Source organism: Pongo pygmaeus, chromosome 2, assembly GCF_028885625.2.
Source record: "Pongo pygmaeus isolate AG05252 chromosome 2, NHGRI_mPonPyg2-v2.0_pri, whole genome shotgun sequence".
NCBI lineage: Eukaryota > Metazoa > Chordata > Mammalia > Primates > Hominidae > Pongo > Pongo pygmaeus.
Genome location: NC_085930.1, coordinates 51,570,349 through 51,586,026, shown reverse-complemented (window position 1 = coordinate 51,586,026; position 15,678 = coordinate 51,570,349). Strand labels below are relative to the sequence as shown.

The window sequence follows — 15,678 nt, the reverse complement described above, 5'->3', positions numbered from 1 at the left end:
GCAAAGCTTTATATTCATCATTGTTTCCTCTCCTCTTCATTATGTTAGATATTGAGTTTTCTGTCATGATTCTTTTGTTTTTTATTATAGTGCTTTCTTGAGCATTTTATTCTGGTGAAATATGAATGACATGCATATCTACAAATTATTATTTTTTCCTTCTGACAGTTAAATAATATCAGGGTTGAATACAGAATTCTTGGGTTGCATTTCTTTGCTCTCAGTAGTTTTTTAGATAGTACACCAACATCTAGCTTCCAATGTGGTTGATAAGGAGTTTTATGCTAGTTCTTAGTAGATAATTTTCCTGTTAGAAACTTATAATATTTTTGTTATCCTTGGAATTCAGCAGTTTTAACAGGATATGCTTGGGAATATCTTTTTCAGTCAAATTTGTCTGTAATTTAATGTAATTTTAATCTGAAATTTTGAATTTTCCTTTATCTCAGGAAGTTCTCTTTTATTTTTTATTTACTTTAATTATTTCTTCTCATTCCTGTATTTCATTTGTGATTTCTAGACCTCCTATTATTGGCATTTCTATTCTCTTGAATTTATCCTTTAAGTCTTTTATCTTTCACCTTACCATTTTTTTTCTGTGCTTTGAGATTGTTCTTATAATTGGTGTTCCAGGGCATTAATTGTGTCTTGCTGTTAACCACTTCTGTGTCAATTAACTTACTGAGATATTTAGTTTGAAAATCAGTGTTTCCAGTTTCCAATGATCTTTTGTGGGTGCCTGTGTACTGCGCTTGAATTTTAAGAAATGCTAGTGTTAATCCTCAATGAAACAGTGTTGGGAGGTGGGTCCTAATGGGAGGTAATTTGGCCATGAGAGCTCTGCCTGTATGAATGAATTAATGTCATTATTGAGGGAGTGGGTTCTTTATGAAAGAATGAGTTTTGTTATCTCCTGCTCTGTCTTATTCTCTCTTTGCCCTTTTGCTATGGAGGGAAGGAGACCCTCATAAAATGCTGGTCCCTTGATCTTGGACTTCCCAGCCTCTAGAACCACAAATCAATAAATTTCTGTTCATTACAAATTACCCAGTCTGTGGTATTTTGTTATAACAGCACAATATGGACTAATATGGCCTTATGTAATATATGTCCTTGGTGACAACTTCATGTTTTGTTTGAACCCATCTCAGATGTTCCTATAGGCAATAGTTTTGATGAGCTAAACTGGTCATCTCTTGGATTAAGTCTATTTATAAAATTGGGAACAGGGATGGGAAATGTGGCTTTATGAAAGACTGAGTTTTTTTGGATATGCTACTGGAATATTATTTTGAGGAAGAACAGCCATACTAGGGAAAACGAACAGTCAGGGTAATTTTAGTCTATTGGGAGCTCATGAGTCATCTTGGAACCACTTTTCGTTTCCTTGCTTTGTTTCCAAACAGGTCTAAGGGCATTTATTGGCCCATATTACCTGGAGTTGGGCCTTGGTGAGAGGGGTAAGGGTAACTCTCTATTCCTTTGCTTCTTTTTTCCTCCTGGGAAGAGCTTACTGCCTTGGTGTGTAAGCTTGGATGGTGGGAAGAAACTATTTTCTTGGTGTGCTTTTCCTTGGAATTGCTTTTCCTTCCCATTGGAGTGGTAATATTCAGAGGATTAAGATGTGTCAGCTTATGGGAAAGGGATCTAGGGGGTCTCTGAGTTTGCTATGCTTATATGCCTCTTAGGCAAAAGGGATCTTCCATGTGGTTGAGTCTGGTCACCAAGGACCACATTGGGATTGGGGTAAACAACTCATGGTAATAAAGATCATGCATTTTTGGCTTTGTTCTGTCTATCTATCAATCATCCTAGGAACCTTGGTGGAGCAGTGGTAATGGTCATAGGAGACAGTATTTAGGCATTTGTGGATATTAGAGACTTGGCTTTTCTCTTAGTTGCTCTCATTTTTAATAGGATTTATAACCTAGGAACTAGATCTAGTCTGGGCAGTTTTAGGAGGCCCTTTATGCCTTTTATATTCTTGGGAAATCCCTGGATTCTTCAGGGGCTACTGGGGCTAAATGTTGGGGGTACTTTGAAATAGGGAAGAGCATAGTGGATGTCTCTGAACCTCCACAGTTTCCCAGTGTAGAAAATCTCTGGTTGAGGGGAAGGATAGGTGCTTTCTGTCAGTCATTAAGACCTGTCTCTTACCTCCAAAGCCACCATAAATGTGATACTCTGCCAATCATATTTATGGTTTGCCAGCTGGTTACTTATTCACGTTGCCAGTAGGGGGTACTAAGAGGGAGACTGAGAGGCTAAAGGAAGAAGAAAGGACTTAACTCCTTTCTGTTTGCTTTTTGTTCCTTTGGGTGTCACTCAGTAAAGCTTCTTCACTCTGGCAGCAGCAGTTCCTTTTTGTAGCAGTACCTGAATTTGGTTTACAGATTTTCCACTACTTGGAAGATCAGTTTTATTTTTTCCCCTCGAGACAATAGCACTAGTCAGCTGCCACCCCTCCACTCCCCCCAGAGGTCAGTGTCCCTCCTGTAATTTTTTTTCCTTCTTTAAGTCTTAATAATTGCAAACTACTTTGTTCTCCAAGCCCTAGAGATGATAGCTGTTTCCTGCAGTTGCTGCCTCCATAATACCTTAATGTTCTTTCATTCTCTCTGTTTCTCGGCTAATAGCCTTATACCATTCTTTATATTAAATTCTCTCTATTCACATTTCTTTGGTGCTTTCTGTCTCCTTACTGTACCTTAACCGATATAAAATCTTACCTGAGTTTGTGCTTGGAACTGTAATAAGGATTCTCAGACAAGGCCAATATAGGAGCCCTTGAGACTCATAGTCTTTACCAGAATATAGAAAGAGATGTGAGCCTTTGCAGTTTCCCAGACCCTCTGTGAAAAAGGATCACATGAATCCTGCCTTACACATTGGTTCCCGCCAAGAGATACCCCTTCTCCAGGATGCTAACCTGGGTCATCAGAAGTTGCTTACTTCTAGGGCAGGCATATCTGAGCTAAGACAACCTGGGAAAGAGCCCAGGAACCCAGAAAACAAAGCAGTGATGTAGAGGAGTGATCTTTAGCCTACTGAGAGTCTGCAAAACCAGCGAAGAAGGATTGGGTCTGGAATGGAAAGAGTTAATACTGAAGCCCTCTCTGGAGTTGGTAGCCAGAGCTTTTAGAAGAGCCTTAGTAACTGCTGCTTCAGTAGCTGCTCTAGGTCAGATGATCAGGGTTTATGGGAAGCCAGAGAACGCTTGATCAGCAATTAGGAATCTGGGCAAAGTTTTTTTTTTTTGTTTTGTTTTTTTTTTGAGACAGAGTCTTGCTCTGTTGCCCAGGCTGGAGTGCAGTGGCGTGATCTCGACTCACTGCAAACTCCGCCTCCCGGCTTCACACCATTCTCCTACCTCAGCCTTCCAAGTAGCTGGGACTACAGGCGCCCACCATCACGCCTGGCTAATCTTTCGTATTTTTAGTAGAGACGGGGTTTCACTGTGTTATCCAGGATGGTCTCGATCTCCTGACCTCGTGATCTGCCCACCTTGGCCTCCCAAAGTGCTGGGATTACAGGAGTGAGCCACCACGCCCGGCCCAAAGTTTTTAATGATGATTGGAATATGGCAGTGAATAGCATCTTCAATTTATTGAATACTTACTATTTCTCAAATATTTCACAGGTATTTTTAATCCTTACAACAACCCATTTTGTAGATGAGGAAATAGTTTTAAAGAGATTCAGTAATTTGTCCAGTCATGCAGTCATGTAATAGTTAATGTTGGAAATGGGCTTTGGATCCAGATTTATAAATCTATATTGAATCTAGAACTCCTGAGCACTATTCTTAACCTTCTTACTATGCAGAAATTTTAAAAGAGAAGAAGTCAATATTCCAAGTAGTGGAAAGAGCATGACCCTCTCTATAGTGGCTATAGGCTATAACTGCCTAGTTCCTACTCCTCCCTATCAGTCTGAAATTAGTTGTAATAAAAATAATGTTAACTTAAAAGAATGATAATTGATGTCTGTTTTACCTCTAGGCAGCCCAAAGTTTTTTCACCTTTGGTTCAACTTGCGTTTACATCTTTGATGACCTGAGGTATAACTTCAGGGAACAAATCACTTTTCTTTATTCTATTTTCTTTCTGTTCCTCCTGCCTGTACCCACTTTTATACAATTCATTTTTAAAAATTTGTTATTTTTGAAACAGGGTCTCACTCTGTCATCCAGGCTGGAGTGCAGTGATGCCATCTTGGCTTGCTGCAACCTCTGCCTTCTGGGCTCTAGCAATCCTCCCATTTCAGCCTCCCAAGTAGCTGGGACTACAGGCACGTGCCACTATGCCCGAATAAATTTTGTAGTTTTTGTAGAGACGGGGTTTTGCCGTGTTGCCCAGGGCTGGTCTTGAACTCCTGGGCTCAAGCCATCCTCCCACCTTGGCCTCCCAAAATGCTGGGATTACAGGCATAAGCCACTGTGCACAGCCTAATTAGTTGATTTTTACGCAAAGCTGGGCCCTCTTTTCTGTGACTGTAGAAAGATTCCTGATCCACCCCTCAATTATTTAGCATGTATGTACATAGAGTTAATCTTACAACCGGGCTATGGGAAAGGAATATAGTGGAGAGAAGGTGTAGCAGGAGAGGGTATCAATATCTTCTCTCTTCCCATTAGATAACGAACTCTTGGAAGACAACTATGTTTAAGATTCTACACTGCCTAATCACCAATGTTGTTAACTGGCATTAAATAACTGACCTAGGACTTCTGTTTTAATATATTTTATAACCTTTCCTATAAGAACAACATACCTAGCCATCTACCATATTTTGGCCAGCCTGTCTTCATGCCTGATATTGGTGGTGGTGATATGAGTGGAGGTGTTTGATGGGTTTACTGCCCAGTCCACAAGTGGGTTGATGGTGCTTTTCTATAAAAAATAACACTGCTACTCATTAACAGATAATTTTTTGAGCCAATACTCAAATTTGTATTTCAATTGCATAATGTTGAAATATTTAAATTCAAACCTAGTGGCAATCATAAATCTGAAAAAGGGGCTTTTTGGGACCATATCATTGACAGAGCACATGTCAAAAGAAAGAGCACTTGAACTTGGAGTCAGTGGATTTGAATTTGAGCCTTTGTTTCATCAATTACTAGCTATGTGCTCTTGTGTCATATAAAATATTAGAACTTCACAATTATCTCTAAAATGAAGAGAGAACATTTGATGAAACAACCTCACTTAGTAACTATATCAGTTAGGGTAAAATCAGTTACAAGTAACAGAAAATCCAAATCAAATTAGCTTAAGTAATCAAAAAAATTTATTAGCTCATGTAATTAGAGGTCTAGAACTATGGTGAGCTTCAGGATGGGTGTGATTCAGCAGACCACAATGTCAGTGTATTTCTTTCTCTCTCTGTCCTTTTTTGCCTTCCTATGTGCCAACCTCATCCTGAGAATAATTCTCCATCACTCTCCAACTCGAGGACCAGGTTTCTTGTCCACATTTGCAGTGTGTAAATATGGGAACCCATTGGGAGTCTTTTGGAAAAGAGGGGATGCTCTTTCTTATGGCCTCCTAGAAAACTCCAGCATACAATTTCATGGGCCCACATTGTGCTGTATTCCTAGCCTTGAACCACTAACTGTGGCCTAGGGACAGGATAACACTTATTTTCCTACATGCCCCAAATCTGGAATCAGGTGTGCCTTAGTTTCCACCAAAGCACATGGGCTACAGTGGGCAGGGTGTGGGTTCTAGAATGAGAATCTTGATGTTTACCAAGAGAAGACGAAAGAGAAGTTAAGGAGGCAACCATAACCATGATAGTAAATAGATTATAAAATCAGACAATTTATGGCTATGGTTATTAAAATTCTGTGTCTCATTTAGCCTCAAAAGCTACTTCATAGGGTGTGACGGAGTGAGGGATGAGACACTCAGGTCTGACCTGCCCCTAACACACACATACCTTCAACCAAAGCAGTGCTGACCAATGAACTGTGGGAAATTGTTAGTAACCTATAAAGCACCAGGGACTGATTTCATGGAAGACAGTTTTTCCACAGCCATGGGGGTTGGGGAAGATGGTTTCCAGTGAAACTGTTCCACCTCAGATCATCAGGCATTAGTTAGATTCTCATAAGCAGCACGTAACCTAGATCCCTTGCATGCACAGTTCACAGTAGGGTTTATACTCCTATGAGAATCTAATGCTGCTGCCAATCTGACAGGAGGCGGAGCTCAGGCAGTAACGCCCACTTGCCAGCCACTCACCTCCTGCTGTGCAGCCTGGTTTCTAACAGGCCACAGACTGGTACTAGTTCGTGGCCCAGGATTTGGGGATCTCTGCTATAAAGGACTGCATAAGTTATTATTATTAATAACAACAATAACAAAACGAACATAGTCTTAACTGGTTTAGATTTGTATCCTTTTGACTTTGTCATTTACTTCTGTTTAACCAAGAAAAGAAAGATCATTTTGTATCTTGCCAAGGTCTAAAGAATGTTGAGTAATGCACATCCTTCTAAGCTTATGCCATTCTGTGATTCTAATATATTTGAAAGCACCTTTTCTGCACCTGCAAATGCAGATTGGTTTCTGTTTACTGTTGCAAGAGACACCTTTTATTAAGATGTAAGCAGAGCGGAAATTATAGAAGGAGTCTTCAGTTTTGACCTTCTTGACTTTGTTGCTAATAAACTGTCAAGATAACACATTACTTTATACAGAACACCTTAAAATATTCAAGACTCTACTGGTCAAATTCCTTAACCAAAGGAAAGATAAATCTATGTATAAACAGGTAGATTACCAATTGGTATTTTCTGTTTCTTCTTATCAGCCATTGAGGTTCAAGGCTTTTAGGGTAAGAACTCTTGGCTCTTTAGTCTCTTGACTTTGGAATGTCATTCAAACTATGGAGTCTCCTTCTAATGTGGCCTCAATTATTCAGAATGCCTTTAATCTTCCAAATTAACCAAATCCGTTCCACTGCCCTTGCCCAGGGCTCAGGGTAGACCTTTATCAGTTAATGAAATTTGACTTGAAAATTTTGAGGTTTTTATCATTTATGTTTAATTTTAAACTCTTTTTTTCCCTTTATCACAAGAGTGAAAGCTATAGTGAAGAGCAGACTTGTCTGAAAGTCTGATGGTACTATTTTAAAACAATAGATTTTATTGAAATGATAACCAATAGAATAAAAGTGTCCTATCACGTATGGGCTGACTTTGGATATGCAGTTTCTTCATCTAAAGGATTTCATTTAGGAGCCCTCGTCTCCTCCCTCCCCCTTTTCCTTCCTCCTTTTGTTTCTTCTTTCCCTTCTTCCTTTCTTTTTCTCCCCTTCCTTTCTTTCCTTCTCCCAGCCTCATCTCCCTCCTCAAGTGCTTTAAGGCCGATTTTTGTCTTTCTCATCTGCACTGCTTGGTTTTCTGGACTGCTCTGTAGGTTTCTGGCTAGATAATTTCACTCATGAGATATACTTTTCTATACTGAATTTCATGATGCATATGGGATTGGGGGCAGGCATGTAGCACTCCTTCCTATTCCCTGCACTACAGCCTCAAATCTGAAATCCCCCACTCCAACCCTTTGACCTAACCCTGTGCTGTAATTAATCTCAAGGGTTCTCCTCAAGCCCTCCTCAGTGTCCTGCCTAGGCCATTCCCCACTGGGAAGGTCCTAAGCCTGTGCACCCATCTTGCAAAACAGAGAGGATCTCCTCTGCTGGTGTCTGCCTCTTCCCAGCCCAGGAAATCTTGGTACCAATGACTGGAATCTGTTATTTACGCGAGTAATTGGGTTCTACACACCTTTGAGGACTGCCTGGTGTGGCCAAGTGCAGGCAGGTGCTGTAAAAGTTGCTTTTACCCCATTCCATGGATGCTTTCACTCCTTAAAGTCCCCACAGACCTGCTTCCAAAGATCACTCAGGGCTGGCTGGGCTTGTCCATCAAATCCCAACTGGGCAAATAGTTTTCCTATGGTTTAATCTCCACCTAGGAGCTTTTGCCTCCGGATTGCCAAGGGCTGCTGCACCAACTAGACTCAATGGGCTTCCACAGGGGGCTTGTGATCAGTTGCTACCTGATGCGGCTGATGTGGGGCCTTCCGCTGCTGGGCTGACCTGCATTGTGCACTCTGTCTCGTCAGCATAGGGCTCAGCCTGAGGGGCTGGAGGGAGATGCCTGTCCCAGGAGTCAGCACAGAGCACACTATGGCCACCTCTTGTGTCAGCACAGGTCCCCTTTGGCCACTGTCACCCAGCTAGGCTTTTTTGCCATCCACGATGAGGACTGGATAAATACTCTGATGGAATTTTTAGTTCCTTTTATGTCTCAGGCAGAATGTGCAAATTGAACTCAAAAGATTCTGCTGGCTAAACTGACCCAGGAGGGGCTGTTGACTGTTGTGGCACATACAGCCCACCCTCCCAGCGAGCTTGGCTGCTTCTCTGTTAAGGTGCCTGTCTGCCTCTCTGCCACTTTCTTGCATCAGTGTTTGTAGAGTAGAAAATATTTCCTGTACTCAGACTGTCTGCATTCTGATCTCAACTGCACTGCCTTCTATCTGTGTGCCTCTGGGCAAGTTAACTTAACTTTCCTGGGCTTCAATTTCTTCAGCTATAAAATTAGAGCTGTGTGAGTATCTACCTCAGAGGGTTCCTAGAAGGTTTAAACAACCTAATGTCTTTTCATGTACTTAACCCCGTGCCTGGTACATTATAAATGCTCAATAAACAACTGTAATAATTATTACAATTATACCTGTGTTTGGTTACACTTCTATTATCTGTCAGTGTTTTCATACTCATTATGTGATTTAAACCACTCAGCAACTCTGAGAGGCAGAAATTATGGTGTCTTTTTTACATATGCAGAAACCAAGGCTCGGGGGCATTCAGTAATTTGTCTAAAGTTATGAAGCTAAAACATGAGAAGCTTGTTCATTTGGCCACTGGTCTGTATGAATCCTAAAGCTTCAGCTCTTCTGACTGTTCCCTGCCACACAGTTGGATGACCCAGCCCAGTGAAGCTCCCAGTGTCCTTCCCAGGCCATTCCCCATTGGGAAGGTCCTAGGCCTGTGCACCCCTCCCAGAAATCCCTTCTTTCAGAATCTCATATTTCTGGGAGATCTCCTCCAGGTCTCCGAGTTTTGCCTCAAGCCTACCCAAGTCCCCATGGCTCCAGGTATGGGACTCCTGAGCACTGGTCCCTATCCCCCATCCCTCGTCATCCCGGTGGGCAGGCAGCCTTGCCTGATCACCCTGGACTATATTACCACCCCTGGGATATGCATCGCTATTTGCCAGTTCCTTTTGTCCACACCAGGGGCTTCTGTGCAAGCTGTGGTCATACAATAGAAAAGGGAAGCTGGCAGGGGAGACTTCTGAGTGCAGGTCACCACGGATCAGGCCTGGGAAGCCCATATCCTAAGCATTAAGGAATACCTCATGAGAGCATCAGTCCAGTGCGGCTTCCCATGTTATTTTCCCTTGGTGTTAGCCAAGTACCTTCAAAATGAACCCAGCTAGCTGTTGAAAATAGTCATTTAAAGGTTTCAAAATGTGGATAAACATGGCAAAGATACCAGGACTTCTATGAGCATATGAAAAATTCAGGTATAACCTTTAAACTGGGATTAACTTATCCTTCTTTTTCCTATGGCTCATGCCTAGTATATATAGTCTGAGGGTGCTAATAGATGCTATGAAGCTCTGTGGGCAAAGACACCAGGACTTCTATGAGCATATGAAAAATTCAGGCATAACCTTTAAACTGGGATTAACTTATCCTTCTTTTTCTTATGGCTCATGCTTGGTATATATAGTCTGAGGGTGCTAATAGATGCTATGAAGCTCTGTGGGCCAATGGGAATCCATGGCCAAAGCTGTTTGCAGAGTGCTGGATTAAACATGTTTCTCCGATGGAAGACTTTTTGTAGCCTTAATATAATGTCCACCGCTGAAACTCTCTAGAGGGCATATTGCTTGCAGCATTTCCAAACATGTTGAACCCTGGAGTTTTTCTTTTTTTCCCACAGAGCATCCAATAAAGCAAGTCTTCCAATAGACTGAGAGGTGGGAGACTGGGGCTTGGTCCTGATGGCCTCCAGCAGCTGTGTGACCTGAATGAGCCATTGACCCTGTACAAGCTGCAACATCCTCAGCCACATTAATAAACATGTGAGGCCACTAAATGTGCTTTGATTTCTTCCACATATTCATCTTTGGGTTACATTAGAATATCTACTTTTTGCATGTGTTTTCTGGGATGGTGGGATGGAAGCGAGTTAAGGAGGGAGAGAAAAGGGCCCATAAGGAGGGAGAGAAAAGGGCCCAGGTTGACTATTCTTAAGCAAAGGCAGTCTGCTGATTTGTTTGATTGCCCCACTTTCCTTACTTGGAACCCAGTATACTTGCGCGCCCCCGTTTTCACCACCTGCACGCAGGTTATACCTTTCCTGACCCTGCATTTCCTTCACACCCCTTTGCCTATGACTAGTCATCATCAAGTCCTGGTGGCTCAGACTCTAAGATCCATCCTGAAATTTACCTCCTTCTCTCCATTTCCACCACCATCACTCTAGTTCCCACCATCATCATCGCTCAGCCAGACCACTGCAACACTCTCCTACCTGGTCTTCCAATTTCTATCCTGTCCCCTATAATGGATTCTCTATTCTGAAGCCTGCTTAGAACTCCACCATTGGAAGCCAAGTTTCTGTGAGATTTATCTTTCAAATAGAGCTTTTTGTAAGTATACTAGGATGGGATACTGGTTGGGAAATGTAAATTGCTTGCCTCATGGGACTCATTTATCTATTTATTTGAGGAAAATGTTACCAAGTATCTACTATATGCCGAAATCTAGGAGCTGGGCATATAATGATGGAAAAGACAGATGCAGTTTTTACTCCTGTGGTGGTTACAGTCCAGTGCAGTGGTTCTCAAACTTCAGCATCCACAAACTTACTAGGACAGATTGAGAAGACAGGAGTGGGCTCAACCCTCAGAGTTTCCCAAGTGATGCTGGTGCTGCTTGTCTGGGGCCACATTTTGAGAATCAGTATTATAATGGAAGAGAAAGACACATACAAAGTAAAATCACTGCCAATTATAATATATGTTATAAAGGAACAACGAGGGGCTGGAGAAGGATCTACTCAAGGTTAGGTGGGCAGGGAAGTTCTCTCTGGAAAGGTGATACTTAGGATTACACCTAAAGGAAGAGTGGGGCTAGCTATGTCTGGCAAAGAACAGAAAAATGAGCATGGGCAAAGACCTTGAGGTGGGAACAAGCTTAGTGTATTTGAGAAACTAAAGAAAACTGGTGTAGCTGGAGCATAGAGAGAGAAAGATGAGGTTCAAGAAAGATGTAGGGATAAGACCCTGTTGGGCTTTCACAGCTTCAGTGATGATTTTATTCTGAATGCAAAGAGAAGCTTCTGAAGAAGTTCTAGGCTAGCTGTGGAATAGGCAATGGATATTAGGGGACAAGACAGAAATTGGGACACCAGCTAGGAAACGGTTGCTGTGGCCCAGGTGAGAGAAGGTAACAGCTGTGACTAGGATGATGGCATTGGGAATGGGAGAAGGAGACGCATGAGAGGATGGATCTTGGAGGCTGAGCCAACAGGACTTCGTAATGGGATGTGGGCAGAAGGTGGGAGGGAGAACAAGCAGAGTGAAAATGGCTCCCAAGATGATTCCATTAAATAAAACAGTGTAATGGGATTTGTTTTAAGAAAAGAAAAAATCTACTCAGGCAGATGTACTCCTTAAGTAGCTTTGCTTGCCCTAAAGCATGCACTGGATGCCCCAAAGGGAGGGTTCCTGTTGCTGTTTTCTATTGGACTCGCTCTTGAACTCCCAGATGATAGCCACTCCCCACACCTCCTCACATCACTCTCAGTTCTGCTGGTTAACTTGTTGCTCACCTTCCTGTCTTGTAATTATGTGGATAACTCCTTATTATAAATTCTCAAGAATGTGCCTGGCATTTGGAAGAGTAGGCATAAAAATCAACTGGAGAGTGGCCGGGCGTCGTGGCTCACGCCTGTAATCCTAGCACTTTGGGAGGCCGAGGCAGGTAGATCACCTGAGGTCAGGAGTTTGAGACCACCCTGACCAATATGGTGAAACCCCATCTCTACTTACTAAAAATACAAAAAAATTAGCTGGGCATGGTGGCATGCACCTGTAATCCCAGCTACTCGGGAGGCTGAGACAGGAGAATTGCTTGAACCCGAGAGGGGGAGGTTGCAGTGAGCTGAGATTGCACCACTGCACTCCAGCCTGGGTGACAGAGTAGGATCCTGTCTAAAAAACAAAACAAAACCAACAAAAAACTGGAGAGCTCAAAAAATGTGCATATCCCCAGGTGCTGTCCCTAGGGATGCATTGTCTGGGTGGAGCTCAGGAGTCTGAGTTTTCACTGGGCACTGAGTGATGCTGATGCAGGTGAGCAAAGCACCTTTATATCTCACCACCCAAAGTGTGATCCCTGGAACAGCAGTATCAGCATCACTTGCAAACTTGCTAGCAATGCAGACTCTCAGGCCCACCTCTAACCTTCAAAATCAGAATCTGCATTTTAATAAGACCTGAGTTCAGTTGCACAGTAAATTTGAGAAGCCCTGCTGTAAGTGGTACAGCAAAACTCGTCTCCATTGTCTCTCATCATGAATTTTGGAGAAGTCAAGGGCCTGCCTTGGGTCCTTGGGTACTCTGGCTATTTCTTTTTATAATATTGTTCAGTTTTATTTGCATAAACCAGTTCAGGCTCTGCTTCCCCTTTCTCCTGTGCCCTGGGTAGGATGGGCACATCCTGGGCACAGTCCCAGGGAAGGGCTGATGGATTCCTCTTTCTCTGGGCAGTGAGAGAGCGCCTCAACATTCCCGCTTCTTCTTGACCCTCAGGAGACCCCTCCACCTGCTGCAGTTTTATTGCTTTTAAAATCTATTTTATATTCCATTATGTGATTCCACTGTCCTCCCTCTCATTCAGCTGTTGTACACGCTACATTCTAATCTAGGTTCAGAACATTTCATCAGATGGTCTCCGATTAAAATCCAATAAAATTTAAAGCAGGGGAAAGTCCAGAATAAAGGAGATGCCATCTGACACGCAGGGTCTGAATTTAATTCTGTTTCAAGCCTTCTGAACACATTTTGGGTACCGCCTCTGAGGCCTGTATTAAAAGTGAAACAAAACAACAAAACCACCTCCCCCGCCTCTTGTCCAACAACTTCTATTGTGTCTTTAACCTTAGGAACCAAATGTTGTCTCTGAGGACCTCAAGTGCTTAGTACATTTATTAAATACTTATTATGTGGTAGGTGTGTATAACAAATATTCTTTCTTTTTATTTACATATATATCACCAGCACTTCCCCCACCACCACTATCTATCTATCTGTTATCTGTTTTGTAGCACAACTGCAGTTTCCAGGCCCTTGGAATCAATCTTTTTTTATTTTTTATTTTTCTTTTGAGATGGAGTCTGGCTCTGTTGATCAGGCTGGAGTGCAATGGTGTGATCTCGACTAACTGCAACCTCTGCCTCCCAGGTTCAAGAGATTCTCCTGCCTCAGCCTCCTGAGTAGCTGGGATTACAGGCATGCACCACCACCACTTCTGGCTAATTTTTGTATTTTTAGTAGAGATGGGGTTTCTCCATGTTGGCCAGGCTGGTCTCGAACTCCTGACCTCAGGTGATCTGCCCGCCTCAGCCTCCCAAAGTGCTGGGATTACAGGAGTGAGCCACCGTGCCCAGCCTGGAATCATTCTTTATGTCCTATGCACCAGCTTGTTCCCTGACCACCTTCTTCCCTCCCTGTTCTCCTCATAGCTGTCCCCACTGCATGACTCTGCCTCTGCGGATGGTGCTTTCTCTGCTTGGCACCATTTCTCTCTTCTCACAGGCAGCATCACTGCAGCCTCTAACACTTAGGCAAAAACCAGAATTAGGGAGTTAGAAGAGCTCTATTCTGTTTATCCACAACAAAGTGCCTATTATGGAAGATAGATTGTCAACCCATTTGCAATAAATGTTTTCTTGTCACATTTCTAAATATATGTAATTAGATGCATCCAATTTATATTTACTCTCTGCCCCTTCATAATTATGCTCCCTCCCATTTTGGGAAGAAGAATGCATCCTCCACATAATTCGCTTTCCTTTATAATAGCAAAAAATGCTGCACCCAGGCACACTGTGACGTGCACGCTGACACCTTCACTCAGAATCTCCATTATAATTCTTAGCATAAAGAATTTTTGCTTTATGCAGCATTTCTTTTTCTAGGAACTTAAGGAATTGTCATAATTGCCAGGGACAAAGCATGAGCAATGTGGTAGGAGAGACAGAGTGCAATTAATTTTGTCATTGATTTGGGGATGGTCCCTCTTCCCTGGTAAAGTAGGCTAGCACATTCCTCCATCTTGCCTTAACATACATTAAAATGAGAGTGTTGAGAGGTGGGGGTGGGAAGAAGGCCTAAGTGCCTGAATACAGTCATACTATTTATGTGTAATTATTTTCTGTATAGGCTACCAGAGTGGGTGTGAGGGAAGGGAACTGAGTTAAACCTCAGGATGGTTGCTTTTGTTGTTTGCTAAACTGGAGGAGGAGAAGAACTGCAGGGAGGTTCTGTATTATCTGTTATTCAGTTTTAAATATTTCAATTATACTTCTCCATTGGTATGGAAAATTGAGAGTTGGCTATAAAATGCTTGTAAAAATAACCGTACTTGGAGCAGTTTAATTACTTTAATGAAATGGAGACAAATATTTGTAAGTGAAGAGCATGCTTATAGATAATGCAAGTAGAGTACATGTATTATTCAGCAAATGACTTAATTAGTTTTTAATTAGCAGAAATTACAATAATTTTTTAGCATATCTTTTATTGGAATGGTTTTTAATAATAAAAAAGCGTGTGGGTATCCTTCGTAGAAAGCCATTTACTGCAAAGTAGGATAACAGATTTGTTGTTTCAACTAGAAAAATTTCAGTTCTATTATAAGCTAATTATAGTTCAACTTGTCTTAGGAATGCTCAACATAGTGTTTCCTGTATGTTGTTTGTAGTATGTACACATCCAAATACAGGAAACAACTTGAAGATGCCTTAGCTTCTAGATTCTGTCACCTTTTGAAAATTTATACGTTTCCCTCTATCCATCCATTGTTCCATTCATTTATCATTCACTTATGCATGTATTTAGTATTTATGGCTTGCTAGGAATAGTACCATATATTGGAGATTTAAGGGTTTCTAAGACCCAGGGCTTTTGAAAAGTTCAAAGTCCAATAGGGGGGCCACACACATAAATGAATAATTATAATTAATTTAGTAAATGGCAACTTACAGCCAAGTATCAAGTGGTTTTAAAATAAAAATGAAGAAACAACCAATTCTTACTTGGGGCTTCAAAGAATGCCACCTAGAAGAACTGATTTTCAAGTTCATGTAAGGCCTTCCAAGTAGTCAGATATTAAGCAGAAAAAAATGGGGATCTGGAAATGCCTGATGTATTTAGGAAACAATCAGGGCTAGAGCAAAGGTTTTCCAGGGCCGTGAATGGAATGTACTTTAAGTTAATATATCTCTAATTATTAAAGTAATAATGATCACTATGGAAAGTTTGGAAAAACAAGTTTTATAAAGAGTGAAATAAAAATCACTTATAAT

General features: G+C 41.8%; 1 protein-coding gene across 5 annotated transcripts in view; it reads left to right on the top strand.

The window, feature by feature from the left end:
* Positions 1-10,176, top strand: part of IGSF11 (immunoglobulin superfamily member 11) — a 301,378-nt gene extending 291,202 nt beyond the window's left edge. For all 5 annotated transcript variants that reach the window (XR_008501405.1, XR_008501404.1, XR_008501408.1 and 2 more), the window contains one exon: positions 10,024-10,176. The gene's annotated coding sequence lies outside the window, so the exon portion shown is untranslated. The remainder of the gene's footprint in view (positions 1-10,023) is intronic.
* Positions 10,177-15,678: the final 5,502 nt, after the last annotated feature.